The 21,270-nt window shown below is 38.6% G+C and overlaps 1 protein-coding gene across 2 annotated transcripts in view; it reads right to left on the reverse strand.

The window, feature by feature from the left end:
- Positions 1 to 20,922, reverse strand: part of LOC119901159 (LIM domain containing preferred translocation partner in lipoma) — a 146,499-nt gene extending 125,577 nt beyond the window's left edge. Inside the window, exons 1-2 of one of the 2 annotated variants that reach the window (XM_038716677.1) lie at positions 20,744 to 20,922; positions 16,751 to 16,818 (exon numbers count right to left, since the gene is read on the reverse strand). The gene's annotated coding sequence lies outside the window, so the exon portion shown is untranslated. Of the gene's footprint in view, positions 1 to 14,340; positions 14,438 to 16,750; positions 16,819 to 20,743 lie in introns of those variants that run through there. The other variant, XM_038716678.1, reaches the window with a different exon arrangement.
- Between the last annotated feature and the right edge of the window lie 348 nt (positions 20,923 to 21,270).

Here is a 21,270-nt window from a genome sequence, read left to right on the forward strand (position 1 = left end):
ATGGTGTATTTATAACCACCTCTTTACAGCATCGCAGCAAAGTGAAAGGCATGTTCAAATTAAATTAGAGCACGTTACCTTTTCTGAACTAGGTACAGTACAGTACCAGTGGGCTTACAGGAATCTGCCTGGGGCAGGCTGGAGTGCAGGAAACACTCTTGACATGAAATAAGCGGCTCATCTGATTCATACCTGACCTGTGAACCATTTATGAGAGCTTCACCTGGACCAAGAGTACAGCCAAGCTCTCACTTAGAGGTGAGTGGGCTCCCAGGCTGAACGCAGAAGAGTGACTTTCAAAGCCCCAGTCTGAATTTTTCATTTAACCTCTTGTAGATGTATATACAGGTGCTGGTCATATAATTAGAATATCATCAAAAAGTTGATTTATTTCAGTAATTCCATTCAAAAAGTGAAACTTGTATAATGTATACATTCATTCCACACAGATTGATATATTTCAAGTGTGTTTATAACTGACAACTAATGAAAACCCCAAAATCAGTATCTCAGAAAATTTTAATATTGTGAAAAGGTTCAATATTGAAGACACCTGGTGCCACACTCTAATCAGCTAATTAACTCAAAACACCTGCAAAGGCCTTTAAATGGTCTCTCAGTCTAGTTCTGTAGGCTACACAATCATGGGGAAGACTGCTGACGACCATTGACACCTTGCACAAGGAGGGCAAGACACAAAAGGTCATTGCTAAAGAGGCTGGCTGTTCACAGAGCTCTGTGTCCAAGCACATTAATAGAGAGGCGAAGGGAAGGAAAAGATGTGGTAGAAAAAAGTGTACAAGCAATAGGGATAACCACACCCTGGAGAGGATTGTGAAACAAAACCCATTTAAAAAATGTGGGGGAGATTCACAAAGAGTGGACTGCAGCTGGAGTCAGTGCTTCAAGAACCACCACACACAGACGTATGCAAGACATGGGTTTCAGCTGTCGCATTCCTTGTGTCAAGCCACTCTTGAACAAGACACAGCGTCAGAAGCGTCTCGCCTGGGCTAAAGACAAAAAGGACTGGACTGCTGCTGAGTGGTCCAAAGTTAGGTTCTCTGATGAAAGTAAATTTTGCATTTCCTTTGGAAATCAAGGTCCCAGAGTCTGGAGGAAGAGAGGAGAGGCACAGAATCCACGTTGCTTGAAGTCCAGTGTAAAGTTTCCACAGTCAGTGATGGTTTGGGTGCCATGTCATCTGCTGGTGTTGGTCCACTGTGTTTTCTGAGCTCCAAGGTCAACGCAGCCGTCTACCAGGAAGTTTTAGAGCACTTCATGCTTCCTGCTGCTGACCAACTTTATGGAGATGCAGATTTCATTTCATAAGGACCATGGTGTCCCTGTTCTTAATTGTCCAGCAAACTCGCCTGACCTTAACCCTATAGAAAATCTATGGGGTATTGTGAAGAGGAAGATGCGATACGCCAGACCCAACAATGCAGAAGAGCTGAAGGCCACTATCAGAGCAACCTGGGTTCTCATAACACCTGAGCAGTGCCACAGACTGATCGACTCCATGCGACGCAGCATTGCTGCAGTAATTCAGGCAAAAGGAGCCCCAACTAAGTATTGAGTGCTGTACATGCTCATACTTTATGTTCATACTTTCAAAGATCCTGAATTTGGGATTTTCATTAGTTGTCAGTTTTAATCATCACAATTAAATGAAATATATCAGTCTGTGTGTAATGAATGAATATAATATCCAAGTTTCACTTTTTGAATGGAATTACTGAAATAAAATCAACTTTTTGATGATATTCTAATTATATGACCAGCACCTGTATATACATCTACAAGAGGTTAACACACAATTGTACACATTGTTTCACGAGGGGTAAAATTTTCTAAAGAATCATCATCGAATCATCATCATGTAATTTTCATCGCCTATTCCTCAAATTCAAAATGCAGATCCTTTGTAACAAATAATACACCTCACTTTAAGTCCTTGTATTAACCTTTCAGTCAGTACATGCGGAGTGGAATCAACTTCAAGAAAATAAGCTCAACAAATACTTCACTGTTTCTATGTCGAGTAACACTGAAGATATCGTTAAAAGAACATTTGAAATGGGAATACAGCGTGGGAAAAACTCTAGAACTAGTGTGCCCTTGTCAGTAAAATGTTACCATAACCAATAAAACTGATTTCTACAGCTAAGAAAATAAAAACTCATAACAAAGCATATATTTCATTTAAATATGCACATCTGTAGTAGTTGTCACTTTGCACTATTTTGCTACTAAACCTTTGTTGTGCAAATGTAGCCTATGTATTTGTTTTAATGTGAAATGGCATTAAAAAGACATGTAGAGACAGCCGCTATATGGGATCCGTTGAACATTTGTTGCACACACAAATGATCAGGAGGTTCTGCCTGAGTCAGATTTTGTTCAACATGTCTTGGTCACACCAGTCCACGAGCCCTGTACTTGCATTTTATCTTCCTTTCTCCTCTTCAGCTTCAGACACATTCAATCAGACACAGCCACTGAGGGATCCCTCCAAACATCGAGTGTTTTTTTATAATTTTCCACAGACTGTACATTGAACACTGTACCTACACATGACATGTTTTGTCTGAATTTGAGCCCTCCTTTTTGTTTGCTAGTTGCTCCTTGAGCCAGTCCCAAAGTGCACCGTACCTGACTCTCTGTTTGAGGGCTCTCTTACTGACTTTTTAAGCCAATATGTACACTTTCTATTTGTGCAATGCTTCCAACATTATAAAAGTGGTTACAGAAAAGCCTCTCCCCAGGTAACAACTAATTTCCCTATTTCTCATACAGTGTATGGAGCCTTTGCACCCTCCTGCACTCAAGCACTTGCACTGATCATGAAGATGTTGTCAAAATGAGCGTTCAGAGTTTATTGTGGACAATCTCAAATTGTAACTTTGATTTTGTCTGCATGTGCATTATCCATGCCAATAACCATAGCACAGAGGGTCTGCACAGAGGGTCTGTACAGAGCTCTGGGTTCCTGTCAAAACCATTACAATCTGCAGAGGCTTCCACTAGTGCAGCAGTCAATTTGGAGATTATGATTGGATAATGGTTACTATGATATTCAGCTGTCATTGACAACAGTGTCACAAGGAAGAGATTTTGCAAGCTTTATAATCACCATGCTTCAACTGCATTGACCAAAAAAAGCTCTACGGAGGAAAGGATCTCACTATGAATACCTTAAGGGCTTCACCGTTATAGAAAACATGAATTTACTCAAATATCAGATACGCCACATTTGCCAGGTTCTAATTCAGTTTCCTTGTGTTAATATGTTCAAGGATTTCTTTGTACATGCCAAATATATGTCTATTTTTAGACCAAATTTTCTCTTCCTGAAAACGGTTACATTCTTTGATGACTTATACGTAAACGTATACAGTCAAATGTGATTTGGGGCAACTGCTAGCCTCTGAGGATGTATTATAGGAACTGATTGCCTGACTCCAAAATGGCGCCCATTCAATGAAAATTGCACGCCCAGCAGATAAGCAAATGTTTTCTAGCAAAAATGCATTATACAAATAGTACAATATAAAATAATTGACCTTGTTTGTTATTAGAGGTTTCCTGTGTTGAATGGCTAGTGGGTCATATGGTCAGCAAGACTGAGCAGCCGCTCAGAGCCTCCCAGTGAAATGCGATTAGAGCACTACATCTGATGACAAAAGCAATATATTGAATTAACATGACGCTATTCAAAATACCTACACATGTATTGTTATTTTTGATTGATTAACTTACCCCAAATCATCTCAGTATATAATATTTTATACTTTAGATCTCATACTCTTTCACAGGAGAAAAAATTATGTCTGTTTTTCTGTGATTGTCAAAAAAAAAAATTATGCTTTCTCTTCCATGGGGCACAAATCCAAGAGACGCAACAAAAGAGGTACAGGTCTATTCACAGTTACAAATACAAAAGTATTACTGTAAACAAATACTGTTGTCTCATAATGACATTAATACAAACCAAAACTTGAACTTGTTTTTCATTGATATATAGTTACTATATGAGTTGTCATCCCAAGTGTGAGAATAAAAATACCCAAGGCTTGCTTCTTAGTGCTTTTATCATTTGCAGAAAAGGCAATGGTACTTGATCCACAGTGCACGCTACATCATATACAATTGGAAAATCCATTGATGAAGCAGGTTCCTTGGCAACTCACTAAGATCCAGACCATAACCTTTCACCTCTTATGTATTTAGATATGACATGAGAATAGTGCAAGTAAATGCACATGCAACGGTATGTGGAATTCCCCTCCACCTCTTTCTGTTTACTGGTGATAGCCTAAACAAAGTTTTAAAGTCTAAATCTTAAAATAAGTAAACTGCTTCCATTGAGTTAAGGCCTGGGCTTTTTTATTGTTGCTTGTTTCTTTCTATATACTGCTTGAAATCCAAATTAAGTTAATCACTATGAGAAATTGATTGACATTATAGACAATACCATACAAGAGAAAGAATTCCCGTTAATGTGGTTCCACAACAAACATGATCTGTTAACACTCTATACTGTGCACTTCCTGTTTGTCTACAACAAAATGGCAGAAAAATGTGAAATTCTGAAAATGCAGCCCTATTACAAGAGAAGAACATTGTTCCAAGACATATCTGGAAACCCCAGAATACATTTAATGAGGCTACTTAGCCACTGCTGGCACAATGCACACAAATCTCCACCCTCAGCGGTCAAGTTGGATTCTGGGTAATGTAGGCGCCAGGAAGCAACAATGCTTGCCTCAAAGTTTCCATTGGGAGTCCAATAATGTTATGAAAAAATATATATAAAATAAAAAATAGCTAAAATTATTTGGAGGATTCCTAAGGTTAGGAAAACATTGTGGTTAGGATTAATAAGAAGGGGTTAACCACCAAGATGACAAATTCAAATTGCTTCAAACACTTCAAGGATATTAAGCTGGAAACAGTGAGCTTTTGGCATTTTTGAATGAAACTGTATTTAAAAAATTTATCAAGTTTTAAAATGGTTGCAAAGTGTTGATCGAGTAATTGATTAATTTACAAATCATTTCAGCTGTAATTAACATCTTATGCTGGGGACAGCAACAACATATGTATGTGGTCACCGCTCTATGTATCCTTCAGTTGTGGAAGCCCACACACCACATGTTTTGACTAATACCTCAGAGCCTCAAACTGAATTATCACAGCAATTGACTTAAATTGTTTACGCATGTTTTTTAGATTATAGAGCTTTCTTTACTTTAAAGAATAGCTCCGGTAAGGAAAACACCATTGTCATCAGATATGTCCTAAATTCAAAGTAAATCTATTCCTCAAAAGCGGGTACTACAAGAACACGGACCAACCCCACATCAGGAGGGAAAATCAGAAGGTGACTTGGGTAACTTGATGTGTTTGTTAAATTCCTGAACATTATACACAGCTAGCACAAAATTGGTCACTCCTCCACCTTGCATACACACCCTGAATATAACACAAACATAAAACTCACTCAGATTTCCTTGAAGTAAGGATGCATTGAGGGGTGAGTGTGAGGTTATGTGAAGAATCCCAGGTGCCATAACAGAGACAGTGACTTCCAGCCAAGAGAATGATTTGGGTCAGTAGGTAATTGCATTCCTGGACCACAGGGGAATTGTTGGCAATTAATCTTGCCAATGAGCCATGTGAAATATGCACACGTACAGTGTGCCAGTAGACTGATAAATGCCGTTCTGTTAACACAGCTCTTTCAAAGAGTGATAGGGTAAAATTTCCCGCTGCTGACACCAGCGACTCACAGCTACAATGACACAATGAGATTGTGACAGGAAAAAAAGCGTTGTGATCAGAACTCTTCCTACTCAATTAAGCACTGCCTTAACATCTCAAACACAAGCACAAAGCTCTAAAATCCTACATTATCAGCTTCTACAAAACAGATAGCCTGAACATCAGTTTGTGCCGACCACTTCAACATTTTTGATCTGTCAGAAGCCCCCCCAGGCTACCTTGCCTTTTCTTCTCTTAATCAAGAGAAACCCCTGCCAGGTTAAAAGTTCTGTTCAAAATGGGTGTAAAATTAATCCAGAAGGCAAAATAGCACCAGCTTTAAAGGGTAATTTACATTATTTCAATCCTGAACACTTCCCTGGTAGTAGCTACTATTATAGATAGGTATAATACTTTACAATCTCACTTTTCTGTCAAGAGTGCTTTGTAATGTGAACACTTGTCATGCATAATGAAGATTTTTAAATACTAAGGCTACTTTCAAGAGTTTAAGTTAAAAATACAGAGGAGAGAAAAAAAAAAGATATGAAAAGATTTGGTTTATATTCAATTGAAGAAGCTTTAGTGGCCTTTACACCACTCCAAAATATATTTTTTGGTTGCACTATTGTTGACATTCAAAAGTAAGTGTTTTAAATTGTAACATTAACCATGTACACTAACATCCTTCATCATTTTATCATTCTAATTTGATTTATGTAGTTTGCAGTTTTTATGTTTTGGCACATCGTTAATGGCTCTGTGTTTTGCCAACAACATGCTTCAGTAATTTGTCTTTAGAGGCTGGCATCTGTCACTGCATGTGAAGCAAGTGTATCAGTCACATTGTGTAAAGTGTCCCATTAGCCTCAAGCTTCTGCCTAATCTGAGATTAATCAGTTAGTGGCATCTGATCCTAAATGATAGGGGCACAGAGAAAATGTCACTTCTGGCACACAATCATTCCACTGTTATTGTGACAATGTTAAAGACACTGTTGTTCACTAGTCACGAAAGAGTTGATGAATAGCAAACAGATAGTTGATGGGAATGCCACGAACACCTAAAAGGTATAATCTGACTCAGGACAAAGAAAAATCCTGATACCAGGAGCCTTTTCAGGACATTAAGAGCTTTATCATAACTATAACCAGAAAACAAAATTGTTCTAATTTTGATTTTCTGGGCCATATGGGCTGGTCTGATGAGTCTCAATTTCAGATGTGATATTCAGAAAGTAGTACATGAAAGCACGGATCCATCCTGCCTTGTATCAACGGTTCAGGCTCCTGGTGGTGGTGGTGTAATGGTGTGGTGGATATTTTCTTGGCATACTCAGGGGCGGCTGTGGTTCAGGAGATAGAGCAGGTTGGCCATTAATCGGAAGGTCTGCGGTTCAATCCCGTCTCCCCCCAGGCTGCATGTTGAAGTGTCCTTGGGCAAGTGAACTGAACCCCGAATTGCCCCTGTGTATGAATGTGTGTGAATGTTAGTTTCTGTTTCAGCACTTAGGCTCAGTGTGTGAATGGTGAATGCAGATGTAGTGTAAAAGCACTTTGAGTGGTGGCTAGAAAGGCGCTATACATTTACTTTGGGCCCCTTAGTACCAACTAAGAATCATTTAGACACAACATCCTACCTGAGTATTGTTCCTGACCATGTCCACCCCTTTATGACCACAGTGTGCCCATCTTCTGATGGCCACTTCCAGCACGATAATGTACCACATCACAAAGCTCAAATCATCTCAAACTGGTTTCTTGAACATGACAATGAGTTCGCTGCCCTCCAATGGCCTCCACAGTCACCAGATCTCAATCCAATAGAGCACCTTCACACACATCATGGATGTGCAGCTGTCAAATCTGCAGCAATTGCGTGATGCTATCATGTCAATATGGACCAAAGTCTCTGAGGAATGTTTCCAACAACTTGCTGAAAGTATGCCACAAAGAATTAAGGCAGTTCTGAAGGCAAAGGGGGTCCAACCCGGTACTAGCATGGTGTACCTAATAAAGTGGACGGTGAGTGTATGTCATGTTCCAGTATATCAAGTGTACACGTAAAACAAATGATTGTCACACAAGTGTTCTCAGTAGGTGGCACAATGACTTTATCTCCTAATTGGCATGTAGATGTCTACAGACTGGGACTGTTATCAAACATGTGAAATTTGGGATAGATTGGACAATGTCAACTCAATTTCCTGTTTCATGGGAAATAATGTGCTGCCATAGCAACAGTGTTTAATGACAACTCACAAGCTTCACAAAATAGAATCCCCAATGTCTTAAGGCTTTCATGTCTTTTTCTCCAAATATGAGGTGGATCTGGTCAACCTGCTAGGAGTAGCACATCAAAGCATAACACTTGTCATTTCCTGTTGCCAGTAGATGGTGCTAGGACTATGACTTCCAAACATGTGAAGTTTGGTACACATTCGACCATGTACACACTCAAGTTACAACAACTTCCTGTTTCATGGCGAAATATCTGTTCTGTTGTATCTGTTCAAAACCACGGACAAGCCTAACTAGTTTTAGGGAATTGCTCCAAGAGGTCTGAATATGATGCATGTGCCACAACAATTGACCCTTCGCTAAGCCACGCCCCGAACACACAGCTGGCCAACCACAGCGCAGTATAGAACTCGCTCTAACTGAGTTCCGACACTTTCAAAGCTGCGCTCCATAGACTCTAATGCAAAATGAGTCGTTTTGTAGCTCTTTTTGCAGTAATTTTCCAAGATATGGTTAAATGCTGTTCCTGGGGCACTGGTAATAGTTACAGTAGCTACCAAGGGAGGTTGAAAGGAAAAATATGATTTATTCGTTATATAATCCTACTGTTTTGCTTTTTAATGATTGTAATAGTGAACTGAAACCCACCCAGCTAGACAGGAACAGTGTTGATCCTTAATATCCTTGTCCTCTTTCTCAATAGTCAGGTAATGCGGTGGTTCAATTTACTCTGTGATCGGTAGGCTTTAGCTTCTGTCTTTATTTTTCACATCAGTTTGACAACCTTCAAATGTATAATGTAACTGCAAAACTGTCTGCTTCTTTCTGAGATCGCTTCTCCAGAATTTAGATAATATTGCTCCGTGGAGTGCAGTAATAGAAAGTGGCAGCGCTGTGCTAAAGGCCCGACAGGTTCGACAGTTTGTCGGACTTAGCAGTCAGTCATTTCTTTGAACAGCAGTTTTTGCCCTCACATTCAAATCAACTCAGCTGAGAATAAAACCTCTGCATGTCCTTCTTTTAGTGAAACTAGAATGATTATTGCACGTAATGTGTAATCTCAGATTAAATTGTATAAATCGGTATGAAGCTTTAGATATGTAGGATAATTGAATAATTATCACCTATGATGTAATTGGTCGAACTCATGGAACATATTCCTATAATATTAGAGATTATATGTTAACATTTCTGAGTGAGCAGAATCGTGGTGCACTGAAAGTGAGTTTGTTTATAGACTGCATATAATCTGACCATGTTTGACTTTGATCAGTTGTTTTCCATTTCAGAGTTCAGGGTTAGGCGTAAGAGTTTGTTAAACCAGCTTTCTGGAATAGACCCGAAGTCTACACAGTTGTTGTTGATGTTTAGGAGCTTCCTGACTTTATCAGTTATGTTGGAAATGACCAATGTTGACTTGGCTTTTCCTAATTAGCAATCAGCAATGAGGCCATTATTTTTTATGTAAGAAAAAATGATAGGGAAGAGGCATCTTCAGCTGAGCTAAGCTTACCTCTTTTTTTTTTTTTAAATAGGGTTTTTTAATTGATTAATGATAAAAAGCTGATATGTTTGTCTAATTAGTAAGCCATAAGAATTTAAACATTATAAAAAATCTTAACTTGAACTTGAGAGATCCTAACACAACAAACAGCCACAGGCTGAAGGAACTCACAGACAGGACTACGCAGTTTACTGGCAGCAACATGAAACCTTTCCAGAGATATCTGGGCACGACAACAAGAGTGAGAGCTTCTTTGAAAAAAAAGAAAGGAATGAAGGAATAGGGTGTGTTAAGCAAAAGATACTTTATTCTTGTGAAATAAAATCTTTTATCTTCCAGTTTAGATTGGGAGAAAATCCCAAAACTCAGAATTGATAAGCACATACTGACATAATGTAAAAGAGTACTTACTTATAGCTCTCATTGTTGCCAGAAATGCTGTTAGACAGTATTTGCTTGGGGTAAAATACATTTAAAACGCTACTACATTTCAGTTTCAACCAACTGGCAATCTTAATACTCAATCTGCACTCTAAAACTGCCAACGGTAAAGAAAAAAAATCTGTTTAGAAGTGTCATTAGTTATAGAGTAATCAAGAGGTAAACACAAAAACAGAAAGTAATCAAACCTTAGTGATTCTCCTTAATAAGACAGATAATCTCCTCCACTTTAGCTTGATTCTCCTCAGCTCAGTTGGATCCTCAGTGTAATTGCTCTTGTAAATCATGCTTTAATTTGTTGACGAGATTCATTTGGAAGACTTGTCTTGAAAACATACAATCTCTCCCAAACTGGGTCTGCCAACATATTGAAATTAAGGACCGCAAAGTAGAGTGAGACCAGATTAAGTAATTTGGAGATGTCGCCAGAGACTGATATAACCAACGATCAGTGTCTGTCACTGCTTATTAAACTAGTGGAGCCACTGAACTATCACAAAGCATTCTTGTTGATAGTGTATTTTTTATCTAACTGCTTGATACTGTAGTTGTAAATAAAACTGTAGTGAACTACAATCATTCAAATATTTGCAGTTCAGTTTATTTATGTTAATACATTTCTACAGCATGATTAGCTTTGCATGAAAGTAAGTAGGCAATCAAAGCACTCTAGACATTTTCCCATAGTTTTTTATTATAACAGTAATTTCTAACAAAACTACCGCTCCTCTTTCTCTTCCAAATGAAGCTACTATAGTTTTTCTTGCCCTGGCACACATCTGTCTGAAACAGTACTTTAAAGTGAGGCTATTTCAATTTAACAGGGGTCACTTTAGCCAGATGTAGCAATTGCGGGATGATAGTAAATGCTAACACACAGTGTAACGGTAGCACAAATAGAGAAGAGTCTTAAAGTCAGAAAACTGAACTGACTCAGTAAAGTCAGATACACCAGGGGTCACATTCACTGACTGAACAATGACGGAAAAATCTGAACACCGTCCAATCAATTGCAAATCAAAAATTTCCTCCAACATTTTCGGAGTTGAGAAGCTCCACAAGCACCTGCGGGGATTGCTAGCGAGCCAGCCAGGCAGTCACGCTCACAGAAACCAATTGCTGATGTCAACATGCTAAAATGCTCACAGTGACAATGCTAATATATTAGCAAATTATTAATATGATGATGTGTTTGCATGTTATTTTCCTATGTTAGCATGTTAGCCATTGCTAATTAGCTCTACATACACAAACTAGTGTAACATATTAAACATAATTACAAATATACATTTAAAAAATACATTTAAAAAGACATGTTATAGAGGCATGTTTGAAGTGTTTATTGGCTTTAATGGAATGAACTGTATTGAATTATATTCCCAAAAATGCAACACATGTAAAAAAAATAACACATACAATGAGCCACAACATTATGACCACCTGCCTAATTTTGTGTAGGTCCCATTTTTGCCTCCAAACAGCCCTGATCCGTTGAGGAATGGACTCCACAAGACCTCAGAAGGTGTCCTGTGGTATCTGGCACCAAGACACACACACACACACCTTCTTCCATTGTTCCATGGTCCAGTTCTTATGCTCACGTGCCCATTGTAAGCACTCGGCAGTGTACAGGGGTCAGCATAGACACCCTGACTAGTCTGCTGCTACGCAGCCCCATCCACAATACACTGTGATGCACGTGTTCTAACATCTTTCTATCAGAACCAGCATTGACGTTTTCAGCAATTTGACCTACAGTAGCTCATCTGTTGGATCGAACACCACCACTAGTTCACCACTTTTCCTTCCTTGGAATACTTTTGATTAGGGGTGTGACAAGATCTCATGCCAGGAGATCTCGAGAGACGAGATGTGACAAGATTTCTCGTCAGTCTCGCGAGACTCACGCAATTGACATTTTTCACACGCTGTCAAGCCACACATTCATTTTCTCATGCAGTGAAATACAATTTATTTAGGTTACACAAACAATCCACTCACTTAACGAGGCTGCTGATGAGTTAGAAGAAATATGAGTTGTTGTAAATGACATAAAATAGTGTTATATTTCCATAATGTGTTTTTACAAGCAGCGCATCAGATCCACACACTGGCGCTTGGCATTCAGCTCGAAAAGGCAATGAACATCTGAAAACAATAGGCTATGAAACTATGCGCTCGTATTTGCTCAACTGACTCATTAAAAACTGCATCAATTTAAATGTAATTTGTCCTACTCTTCACCTTATTTATGAGAATAAATTGCACTGCATGCAAGTATTAATTAATATAACATATCTGAGGTGTTCTTTTGCAGAAACAGATATTTCCGTTTGTTTATTATCCTTAATCTAGATCTTTTTGTGTGCTGCAAATTATACTAAATTGTGTGTTTTTCTGTCAATCAAAGTCAATCAAACGGCTGTTTTTTATTCAGAAAGGCTTTAAGCCTACAATAAAATTAGTTTTTTCATAGATCACAACCTTTGCTTGGGAAGTGGCGTACACACGTTTCCAGCCCTGTTTTATACTTATGCACCGTTTATAAATGAGACCCCATCCATCCATCTATCCATCGTCAACCGCTTATCTTGCGTACAAGGTCGCGGGGACCCCAGGAGTTTCTAACTAAATTAAAATTAAATAATTTACCATTCAGGTGAAAAGGTGTCACACTCACAAGAGGTTACTTCCCCAAACTAAGACACAAAGAGGAGGGAATATTAAAGTTGATCTACAGGAGAAACAAATCTGAAAGCAACACAGAATAACTGGGAGCTGCACTGACTTAGATTCTATTATAGTTAGGCTATAGATTTTGAATTGTCACCTGCCACCTGAATTTTGTTTTTCTCTTTACATAAATAAATAAAATCTCCATAAACTGGTGCAGATTTCATCAGAAAGCAAGATATTAAGTGTTTAATGCTCAAAATGTTCATATAATTCAGCATTAAAGATTTCTTAAATAATGGTTTTAAAATCTTGTCTCGTCTCGATCTTGTGAACCCAATCTCGAAATCTCATCTCATCTCGTGGGTTTAGTATCTCGTCACACCCCTATTTTTGATAGAAACTGACCACTACAGACGTTTTGGAGATGCTCTGACCCAGTTGTCTAGCTATCACAATTTGGCCCTAGTCAAAGTCACTCAAATCCGTACACTTGGCCATTTTTCCTGCTTCTAACACATCAACTTTGAGGACAAAATGTTCATTTGCTGCCTAATATTTCTTGGTAACAAGATAATGTGTTGTTCACTTCACCTCTGTGGTCTTTATGTTATGGCTGATCGGTGTATATAGCACAATATCAAAGCAGTTGATGTTTAGGTTTAGTTTTTGGTTATAACTGGTCAGTACTATGGAAAATGTAGGGGAAAACGAGTCAAGCACGGTTGGAAATATGCTTTATGTATCATTTTATAAACTTTTAGTAGCTTATATTTAGTAATGAATGTGTAAGCATACAGACTCTCGTCTCCAATAAACCAATATAAGAAAAAAACAAAAAAACAATTGATACACACACGCAAACAGGCTAACTACTTTAAAGGCTAAGAGCTGATACATAAAAGTAATTAGATAATCACACCACACCATCACTAAAGTCAGCAGCGCCAGCCCTTAAAGCTGAGTAAAATCATTTACCTCTTCCCTCTAATACTACTGCCAGGCACCTGCCACTATGTGTTTGAAGTGTGAAAGTAAGAGCCAGGAGGAAGGTCAGACTTGCTAAATTTTAGATATCAGTTAGAGTGGATGTTTGCAAAATCGGAATTCTTCAGTGACCTCAGCTGCCCCTAACACTCACACACAACCCCACACACACACACGCACACACACTTAACTATTTCTACCAACAAAAAAAAAAATTTCAGACAAAACAAATTTTTAAGCTTTTCACTTTCATCTCTAACCTTCTCATATTACTGACAGACAGTTGCACACAAGGCCAGTCTCACAGCCAAAAAAATCTCTCACTGCAGCGCCGGGTTAGTCCAAACTTTTGAAAAACTTTTCCAGAACATCTGGTGAGCTGGTGAACAGTCAATATCAATTCCCTGTCTTTTCCTTACTTGCAGAGATGCACAGGAATATTGCGTGTTGGTATTGTGTCTGACGCAAGGAAATAGCAATGGCATCTCTTAAACTTTCAATCAAGCAGCGACAAATAGTGACACAAGTTCCCCACAAGCAGCCTACATATACACGGTTTTGGACAAAAAAGACATAGACAAATCAATCATTTTAGCTTCATTTAACTCATATTATTTTAATATGCATCGCCTTTTTTTGCCAATAATCACGTGCATCCTCTCACGTTACACACATGCTACTATAAAACTAAAATATTTAAACTAAAATTGGGCATAGAATGATACTCACAGTTTCTCTTCAGATCATTGAAGCACAGAAAACTGCTAGCTTCACTAAATGGCAGTCACTTGGAAGGCTCCTCTCACCCCTAGAAAGCCTTGTGCAGCTGAAATGACTCACATCCCCTCTTCCAACCTCTGTCAACCATCATGAGGAGGTAAACATTTCCAAATATGGAGAAAATATGAAGACAGTATTGAGGGCAATATCAGTTTGGTTTGCTTTTAACTTGGAATGCCAAATTCAGTGAGCCAGAGTCACTCTTCGGCGCCAGTTCTGTGGTGCATACCTTTCACTAGGAATAATAATGATTGTAGAGAACTTTTCACAATCTGTTTGGGTTCGGTCTGACCTAAGATGGTGGTAACATTGTGAGCCTGCCCTACAAGCCCCTTTTTTACGGGTATACAGTCAAAATGTAGAAAAGAGAAGATGAGTTAGTTTAAAACTGTGAATGTAAACATTTTATCGCAAAATTACAGAAACATCTACACATAATTTACTTTATTGGTCATCGGGCGACCAGAGCCAGATTAAAAGGTAAAGATAGCCCATTGACTGTGAGAAGCTGTCCTCTCACACGGATTGTCTTCAAGTGATTAAGAGGGTATAATTAAAGTCTGATTACTCCCCATGAGTGACGTAGGTCAGCAGAGCTCACGGTGATATTAACAGCAGCTAAGAGACAACATTCCACCACCCTGCCTGGATTGGAAATGTTTTGAGGAGCATTTTGGCTTGAAAGTGCTCATCTCCTCAAACAGCACAATTGACTTCAACCAAATCCCAAAGGAAGTATTCAGAGGACTGAAATTCTTACATGTTTATGAATTACATATTTTTTTTATTGACATTATTATTATTTTATTTGCATTTAAAATACAGTCTATTCTTTTTCTGTTAACTTTCCCTAATTTTCTCAAATCCTAAACCTGGTGCAAATCTCATTTGTAGCAATGCCAAATCAGTCTGAACAGTCATAAGAATGAAAGTGTATTAGAAGAGACGGCTAACTAGCACCACATGAGAATGTGCCTGCAATGTCAGTGCAGAGATAGGAGCCCTAAAATAGCATTAAAGATCTAAAGACTTGAATAAAAGAGTTGGCCATGGCTGAATAACGTGTGGTTTTTTACAATGAGCTAAACCATATTGAATGCAATAAACTCAGCTATGAGCCAGTCAAAATACATGATGACACCACATGCTGTGAATGTACATCTTTGGTATTGGTGCAAGTCAGTTTGAGGCACCTTCTTCAGATTGGTATTACATTTTAGCCACTTTACAAAGTGTGAACAATCTAACAAACAAAATAGGCCCAAAGCACTAAAATAGTTCTCCAGCGATTTGGCAGTGTACTCCTATAACATTGTCAGACTCCTTGTCACAATCTGACAGTTCAATTACCCACAATGCAAGTCGACCATCCACAGTTTAGTTGGGGGCTAGTAGCCGCTAACTTAACCAAGAGCCGCTAGCCTCAAGCACAGATAAGGAGAGGGCTAACGTGCTAACAGACATTAGCATCGCAATTGCAATGATATAATCTTAACATAAACTACACATTTTGCTTCACATGCTGATCATCTGAATACTTAAAGAACATGTTTCTTGAGCTCTGTGTGAAATAAAAAGAGCTGCTAACTTCACTGACTTGATCTGCTACTCTGCTGCTTCAGCACTCTACACAGACTTAGCTACAGCAACCCCAAAGGTTTAAAACCCAAACTCAAAATTTCCCAGTGGCAGTACAGAATTGCTGTATCGTGATATTATCGTTATCTTGAGCCGTATATCGTGAGGTACCCTGCAATTCCCACCCTTAAAGCAGTAGTACCCCACTTCCTCTTTAAGGCCTGCAGTTTGTACATGGCCTAACACTATACCTGTTTACTGAGCAATTACAACAGTAAGAAGTCCATTTCAACACAACAATTTACTAACAACAAGCTCTCATGCTGGGGACAACCAAGAACATTTTGCTTTTTTGTGTTTGCCACTTTAAGTTGCCAGACCATCCTGTAAATATATATACAGTATTCATATTATATATATATATATATATATATATATATATATTAGAAGGTCATATGTTTTAACTTCCAGTTTAAGTGAAAAAATATGGACATATCATTTAGCAACTTAGGGCCAAGTCACCCTCAAAAACACAAATGTGTCCATGAGGATGGTCTGGGTCTGGGAACTTAAAGTGGCAAACACAAGAAAGTGTGCTTGGTTGTATATATGCTTTACCTGGTCCACAAGTAAAATATCCACCGCGACTTGTAACACAAGTTAATAGTCTATCAATTTTTTTGGGGGGGGTGCCGTTATCCCCCTGATTAAAACAATATCGCTATATGGCTTCTTTCGTCTTCTTTATTCAAGCAGCAAAGTACAGCAAAAGTTATCTTACCTTTTCTCCGTTCAGGATGTGTGGGATTTCTGGAAGATTGGTGAAGCAATGCCCTTTACTGTGTTAATCTGTTGAGATTGAGAAATAGAGACAATTCTGTATTACTCAAATGGACGAACTATAATTGTGCTGTACAAGACCACACAAACACAATAAGTGGGTCCTGTCAACTCATAGATATTATTTCCAGGACTGTGTCATTCATCAGTGAAATGATGAACCCTGGACAGGCTCCAATAAATCCTGCATGAACCTGAGTGAAAGTTGTCCATTTAAATTTTAGTCAGTCATTTCTCACCAGGCACCTGTCACAGTCTGTTGGAGTAATATTTCACTGCAAAGATACAGCACGGGGAAACAATATTGACAAGTGACACTGCAGAAAAAAATTCAACAATTATTTCATGAAGACAATGAAGACTAAAATAAAATGTTATATGCAGGTATCTCACTCAGGAAAAGGACAAAATGATTCACTTTTTTTTCATCGCAATGATGATGTTTATTAGCATGATAGCAGCAGTCATAGAATTATATTATTCTATATGATATTAAATAAATATTAACCTACTGTTGAAACTTCATACACAATAGTAGGTAATAGTAATCATTTCATTCTTGATATCAATTTAGAAAGAATATTGCAAAAATATGAATAGGTGTCATTTACATGCTCTATTGATGCTTTTAATTAATCATATGCATGCTCTAAAATGTAAAATAATGCCTGTCACAAGTTCCTAACCCGTAACCCAACAGGATGGCTGCTTATTTTAACATAGAGACCCTGCAAATCCTCACATTTGAAAAGCTGTAATCTGTAGATGTTTGGTATTTTTTATTTGGTAAGTTACTAAAAAGTTACAATTAACCAATTACTTATTGATAGATAATCATTTAACTGACTGCTATTTCAGTGTGGTACCTGATTTGAGTTTGTGCTTAATAATTATGTCAGTTTTTTAGGTCCATAGTTATCATGTCATGTCAGATACCGATCACACAAAATCAGTTTTACATAGTAACTTACATCAAATACACAAGCAACAAGAGATGCAGTTTTCTTGCAGTGGTAAAAGCACAGGACAGAAATCCAACACTTGTATTTACTCTGAATTTATTTGTTCCTAGCACCACTTTTGCAGAGTTTGGTGAGGATGTGCATATATTTCCTGTCTCACTAATGGAACGCTGCAAATTCTCCTATGGACCTTGAGCATTGCGCTAGCCTTGTTTGGTAGGTGCTTTCTGACGCAACGGCAAAGCCTTTTTAAGAAACATGATCCAGTCTATCTAGTGCAATAAACCTGCAAACAAATTGCATAAGACTATACTATTTTTTTGCCCATGTTTTTTTTAATTGCACAACTGAGGGAGCTAACAGGGAAGGCTAGTAGAAGGAGACAAGCTGCATGCATAGTAAAAACTGCAAGCAATGTAGTTAGTGTGAAACTAAAGAAAGGAGTGTAAGGGCAATGAGCGCCAGTATGAGCATCAACTAACCCATTTCATTAAATTGTCCAGCAGGATTTTTTTGGTTTGTAAACCACATGGATTAAAGTAAAAGACACATGACAGTATTGTTGTGCAAAGCAGCCTACTACATGTCACACCTTTACCTGAGAGCACAGCATAAATGTAAAGCAGGCACTGACATGTCCATGCTATGCCCCGTTAATGTGGTGCCATAGGCTGGACTGTGTCAATATCTGTTCAAAAGGTACTTTTTTGGTGGAGGTGGGCTCTCAATAAAACGTTATGGGTTTGTTGCATTCAAGAGTGGATCAGACACTAACCCTCAGATTCTGACCTCCCACACTTACCTTAAAGGCTGTTTCACTGCCAATGGAGAGATCCAGTAAGAGTATGACAAGTGTTTCCTGGTACACTAGCACAACATAAGGCTTTGGTGGTACCTAGCAACTCGTGTAATACCATTATATTTGAGTCACAGAGATAAGCATCCAATTGTCTGAAAAATAAATAACTTGCTATCTTTGAAAAACACTTACTGCTGTTCTGGAGGTAGTTCCAAATTCCTCAAGGAGTCTTCTAACTATCTGGATCTATTTTATCTGCTTATCTATTTTAAATTTATTTTATCTGCATGTTAAACTATAGTTTTAACCTGTTTCTGAAGTTGCATATCCTAATCCAGGCAGATGGAAATGACATAAGTCCTTGTTCTCTTTGTAAATCACAAGCAATTCATAAACTAATTTTTTTTATATGGAAATTTACAGCATCAGTCAAAAATAAGCTGAACAAATTCAGCAAGGAGGTACGTCCTTTCCGACAGCCATCAGGTTAAAACTAGTTTTATCGTGGAGCAAAATATTTTTTCATCCAGATGGTTAGAAGAGTGGAGGATTCTGGAAATACCTTGAGAACAGCAGTAGGTGTTGTTAAAAGATGAGGTATTTGGTATTTATTTTTTGGAAATTTGGATGCTTAAGGTCTATGCATGAAATATAATAGTGATACATGAAAGACAAAAACACAGAGGGTCTTGTCTTCATTTCTGGTACCTAAAGACCACACTTACAGTAGATCATAGAGACGCACACTAGCATCTGGTTGTGGTAACACACAGGTGGCACACGCTCTACTCTAAAACTGTGCATTTTGGGGAACTGCTGCTGTTCCTTCCAAAACAAAAAAAGGCATCCTCAATAAAATATGCCAAGAAACACAAACAGAAGAATCATTTGACTAAACCTACCAGGGGGGCCCAGGCTCAAAGCAGCTGAGCCACTCATCTTTTAACTTCAACATCATCAACACTGTCAAATGAGTTGTTTTTAACCAAATATTTTAAAGTCAGCTCCGTTTAATGTTGCCTGAGTCAGAAATGTGTCAGAGCAACGGGGATGTATTCAGTTTGATGACAGCACTCTCAGGGGACCTTGTTGTTATTGATTTGAAATCCAACATCTAAGTCAAAGTTTGAATTCAGTCTTTTAAAGAGGAAAGTGAGACTTATTTTTTGTACATGTTATGGAAGAACAATATCTTTAGTCTGGAACTTATCATATTAGTATGACCTTATACTATTTAAGGACTCAGCTAGACTTCTGAAAAGTCACCTGGTGGAGCCCAGGTCTGGCCAGTTGGCAAAGATGGTTTCCAGCCTTGTCTTTTCATCCAGACCTGGGCTAAAAGTAAACTATAGGCCAGTACTGTAAAGATACACCACTCTTTTATGGGCCTAATACTGTCCTACTACACTTTGCGTTTCATGTCTCAGCAAACTTATAACTTATGTGTGACATGAATTGTATTGTCATTTATATAGTCTAATGGATACAGAAGTCACAGGTAATGATCATGAACTACAGTTTTCTGTATGTTTTGTAATGAAGACTACCGTCAAAGCTTCATAAACAACGTGGCGAACCAGTGCTGTCGTAAACAAGTGCGTCCGTTCATACATTATGTAGGCAACGCTGTGTACTTTAACGACGAAGCCAAACTAGCAAACCCTCGCTAAACGTTAAACAGTTAGTAAATGGGCGCTTATGAGGCTGCTAAAGTGGAATTCGGCGACATATTTCTCTGTACACCGGGGCTCTCGTGTTTCTCCGGTGACAGTGTGTCTTCCGCATTGCTCAGCAACCGACCACTTGGCTAAAAAGAGAAACACCAGAGACGCCCAGAGTCCCTTTTGGCAAAACTTGACGGTTCACAATGGCTTATATTTTTATTGCATGACTGAGCCTGGCTCAGCATTGGCAACCGACAAGTTAGCTTTGTTAGTATCCTCGTGTAAGGTTTCTACCAGCCAAGGTTACCGAGTGAGTCCACGCCCTCATTGTGAACTCCGTCCGAGCTACAGTAAAATACATATTATAGCCTAACAAGGCCGAACAAATTGAAGACGAGCCATTCCAACACCGGGTTACCAGTCATACCTTAACCTACACCAGTTTAAACACACCCGATAGACACAGATACGTTTGAAGCGTTAGAAAGGCGCTCGATAGTTTCGCTTACCTCGCTTTCTAGGAAATAGAACAGAGGTTCAAATCCCACCAAAAAAGTGAAACTTCTTCATCCAAATTCTGGGAGAGTTGTAGGCAGTGACGTCACGCTCTGAAATTCCAGCCGTCTCAGTCAGTTCAGAGGTTTGCCCATGTAAGGCAGCAGGCCAGCGGTGTCACCGAGCCAAACATCACGGCCCTGAGCACCCCGGACAACTCAGCTTGTATTTATTTAAAGAAGGATGTATGTAACAGGAACAAATGTACATTGGAATGCAGTTTCCCGTTTTTATTTTCTTTTTCAAAGCTAAACCCAATGACTCCCACTCTAACTGCCACTGCTAAACTACCACTTAATGCAGATAACGACTATTATTTTCAGACAGGACGTGTGACTGTTGTGCTGTATTTGTTTGACTTTTATTATGCACGTTAATATTACAGCATTGTTGAGTTGTTGTCAAGGAATCCTGCTGAAAACGGCAAGGTGCCGACTGAAAAGGAAGCAGCTCGGCAAGTGTTTCAGTAACATAGAGCATG

The sequence above is a fragment of the Micropterus salmoides genome, unplaced genomic scaffold (genome assembly GCF_014851395.1).
Source record: "Micropterus salmoides isolate LMB-PRFRI ecotype aquatic unplaced genomic scaffold, ASM1485139v1 Ms_hic_scaffold_13, whole genome shotgun sequence".
In the NCBI taxonomy this organism is placed as follows: domain Eukaryota; kingdom Metazoa; phylum Chordata; class Actinopteri; order Centrarchiformes; family Centrarchidae; genus Micropterus; species Micropterus salmoides.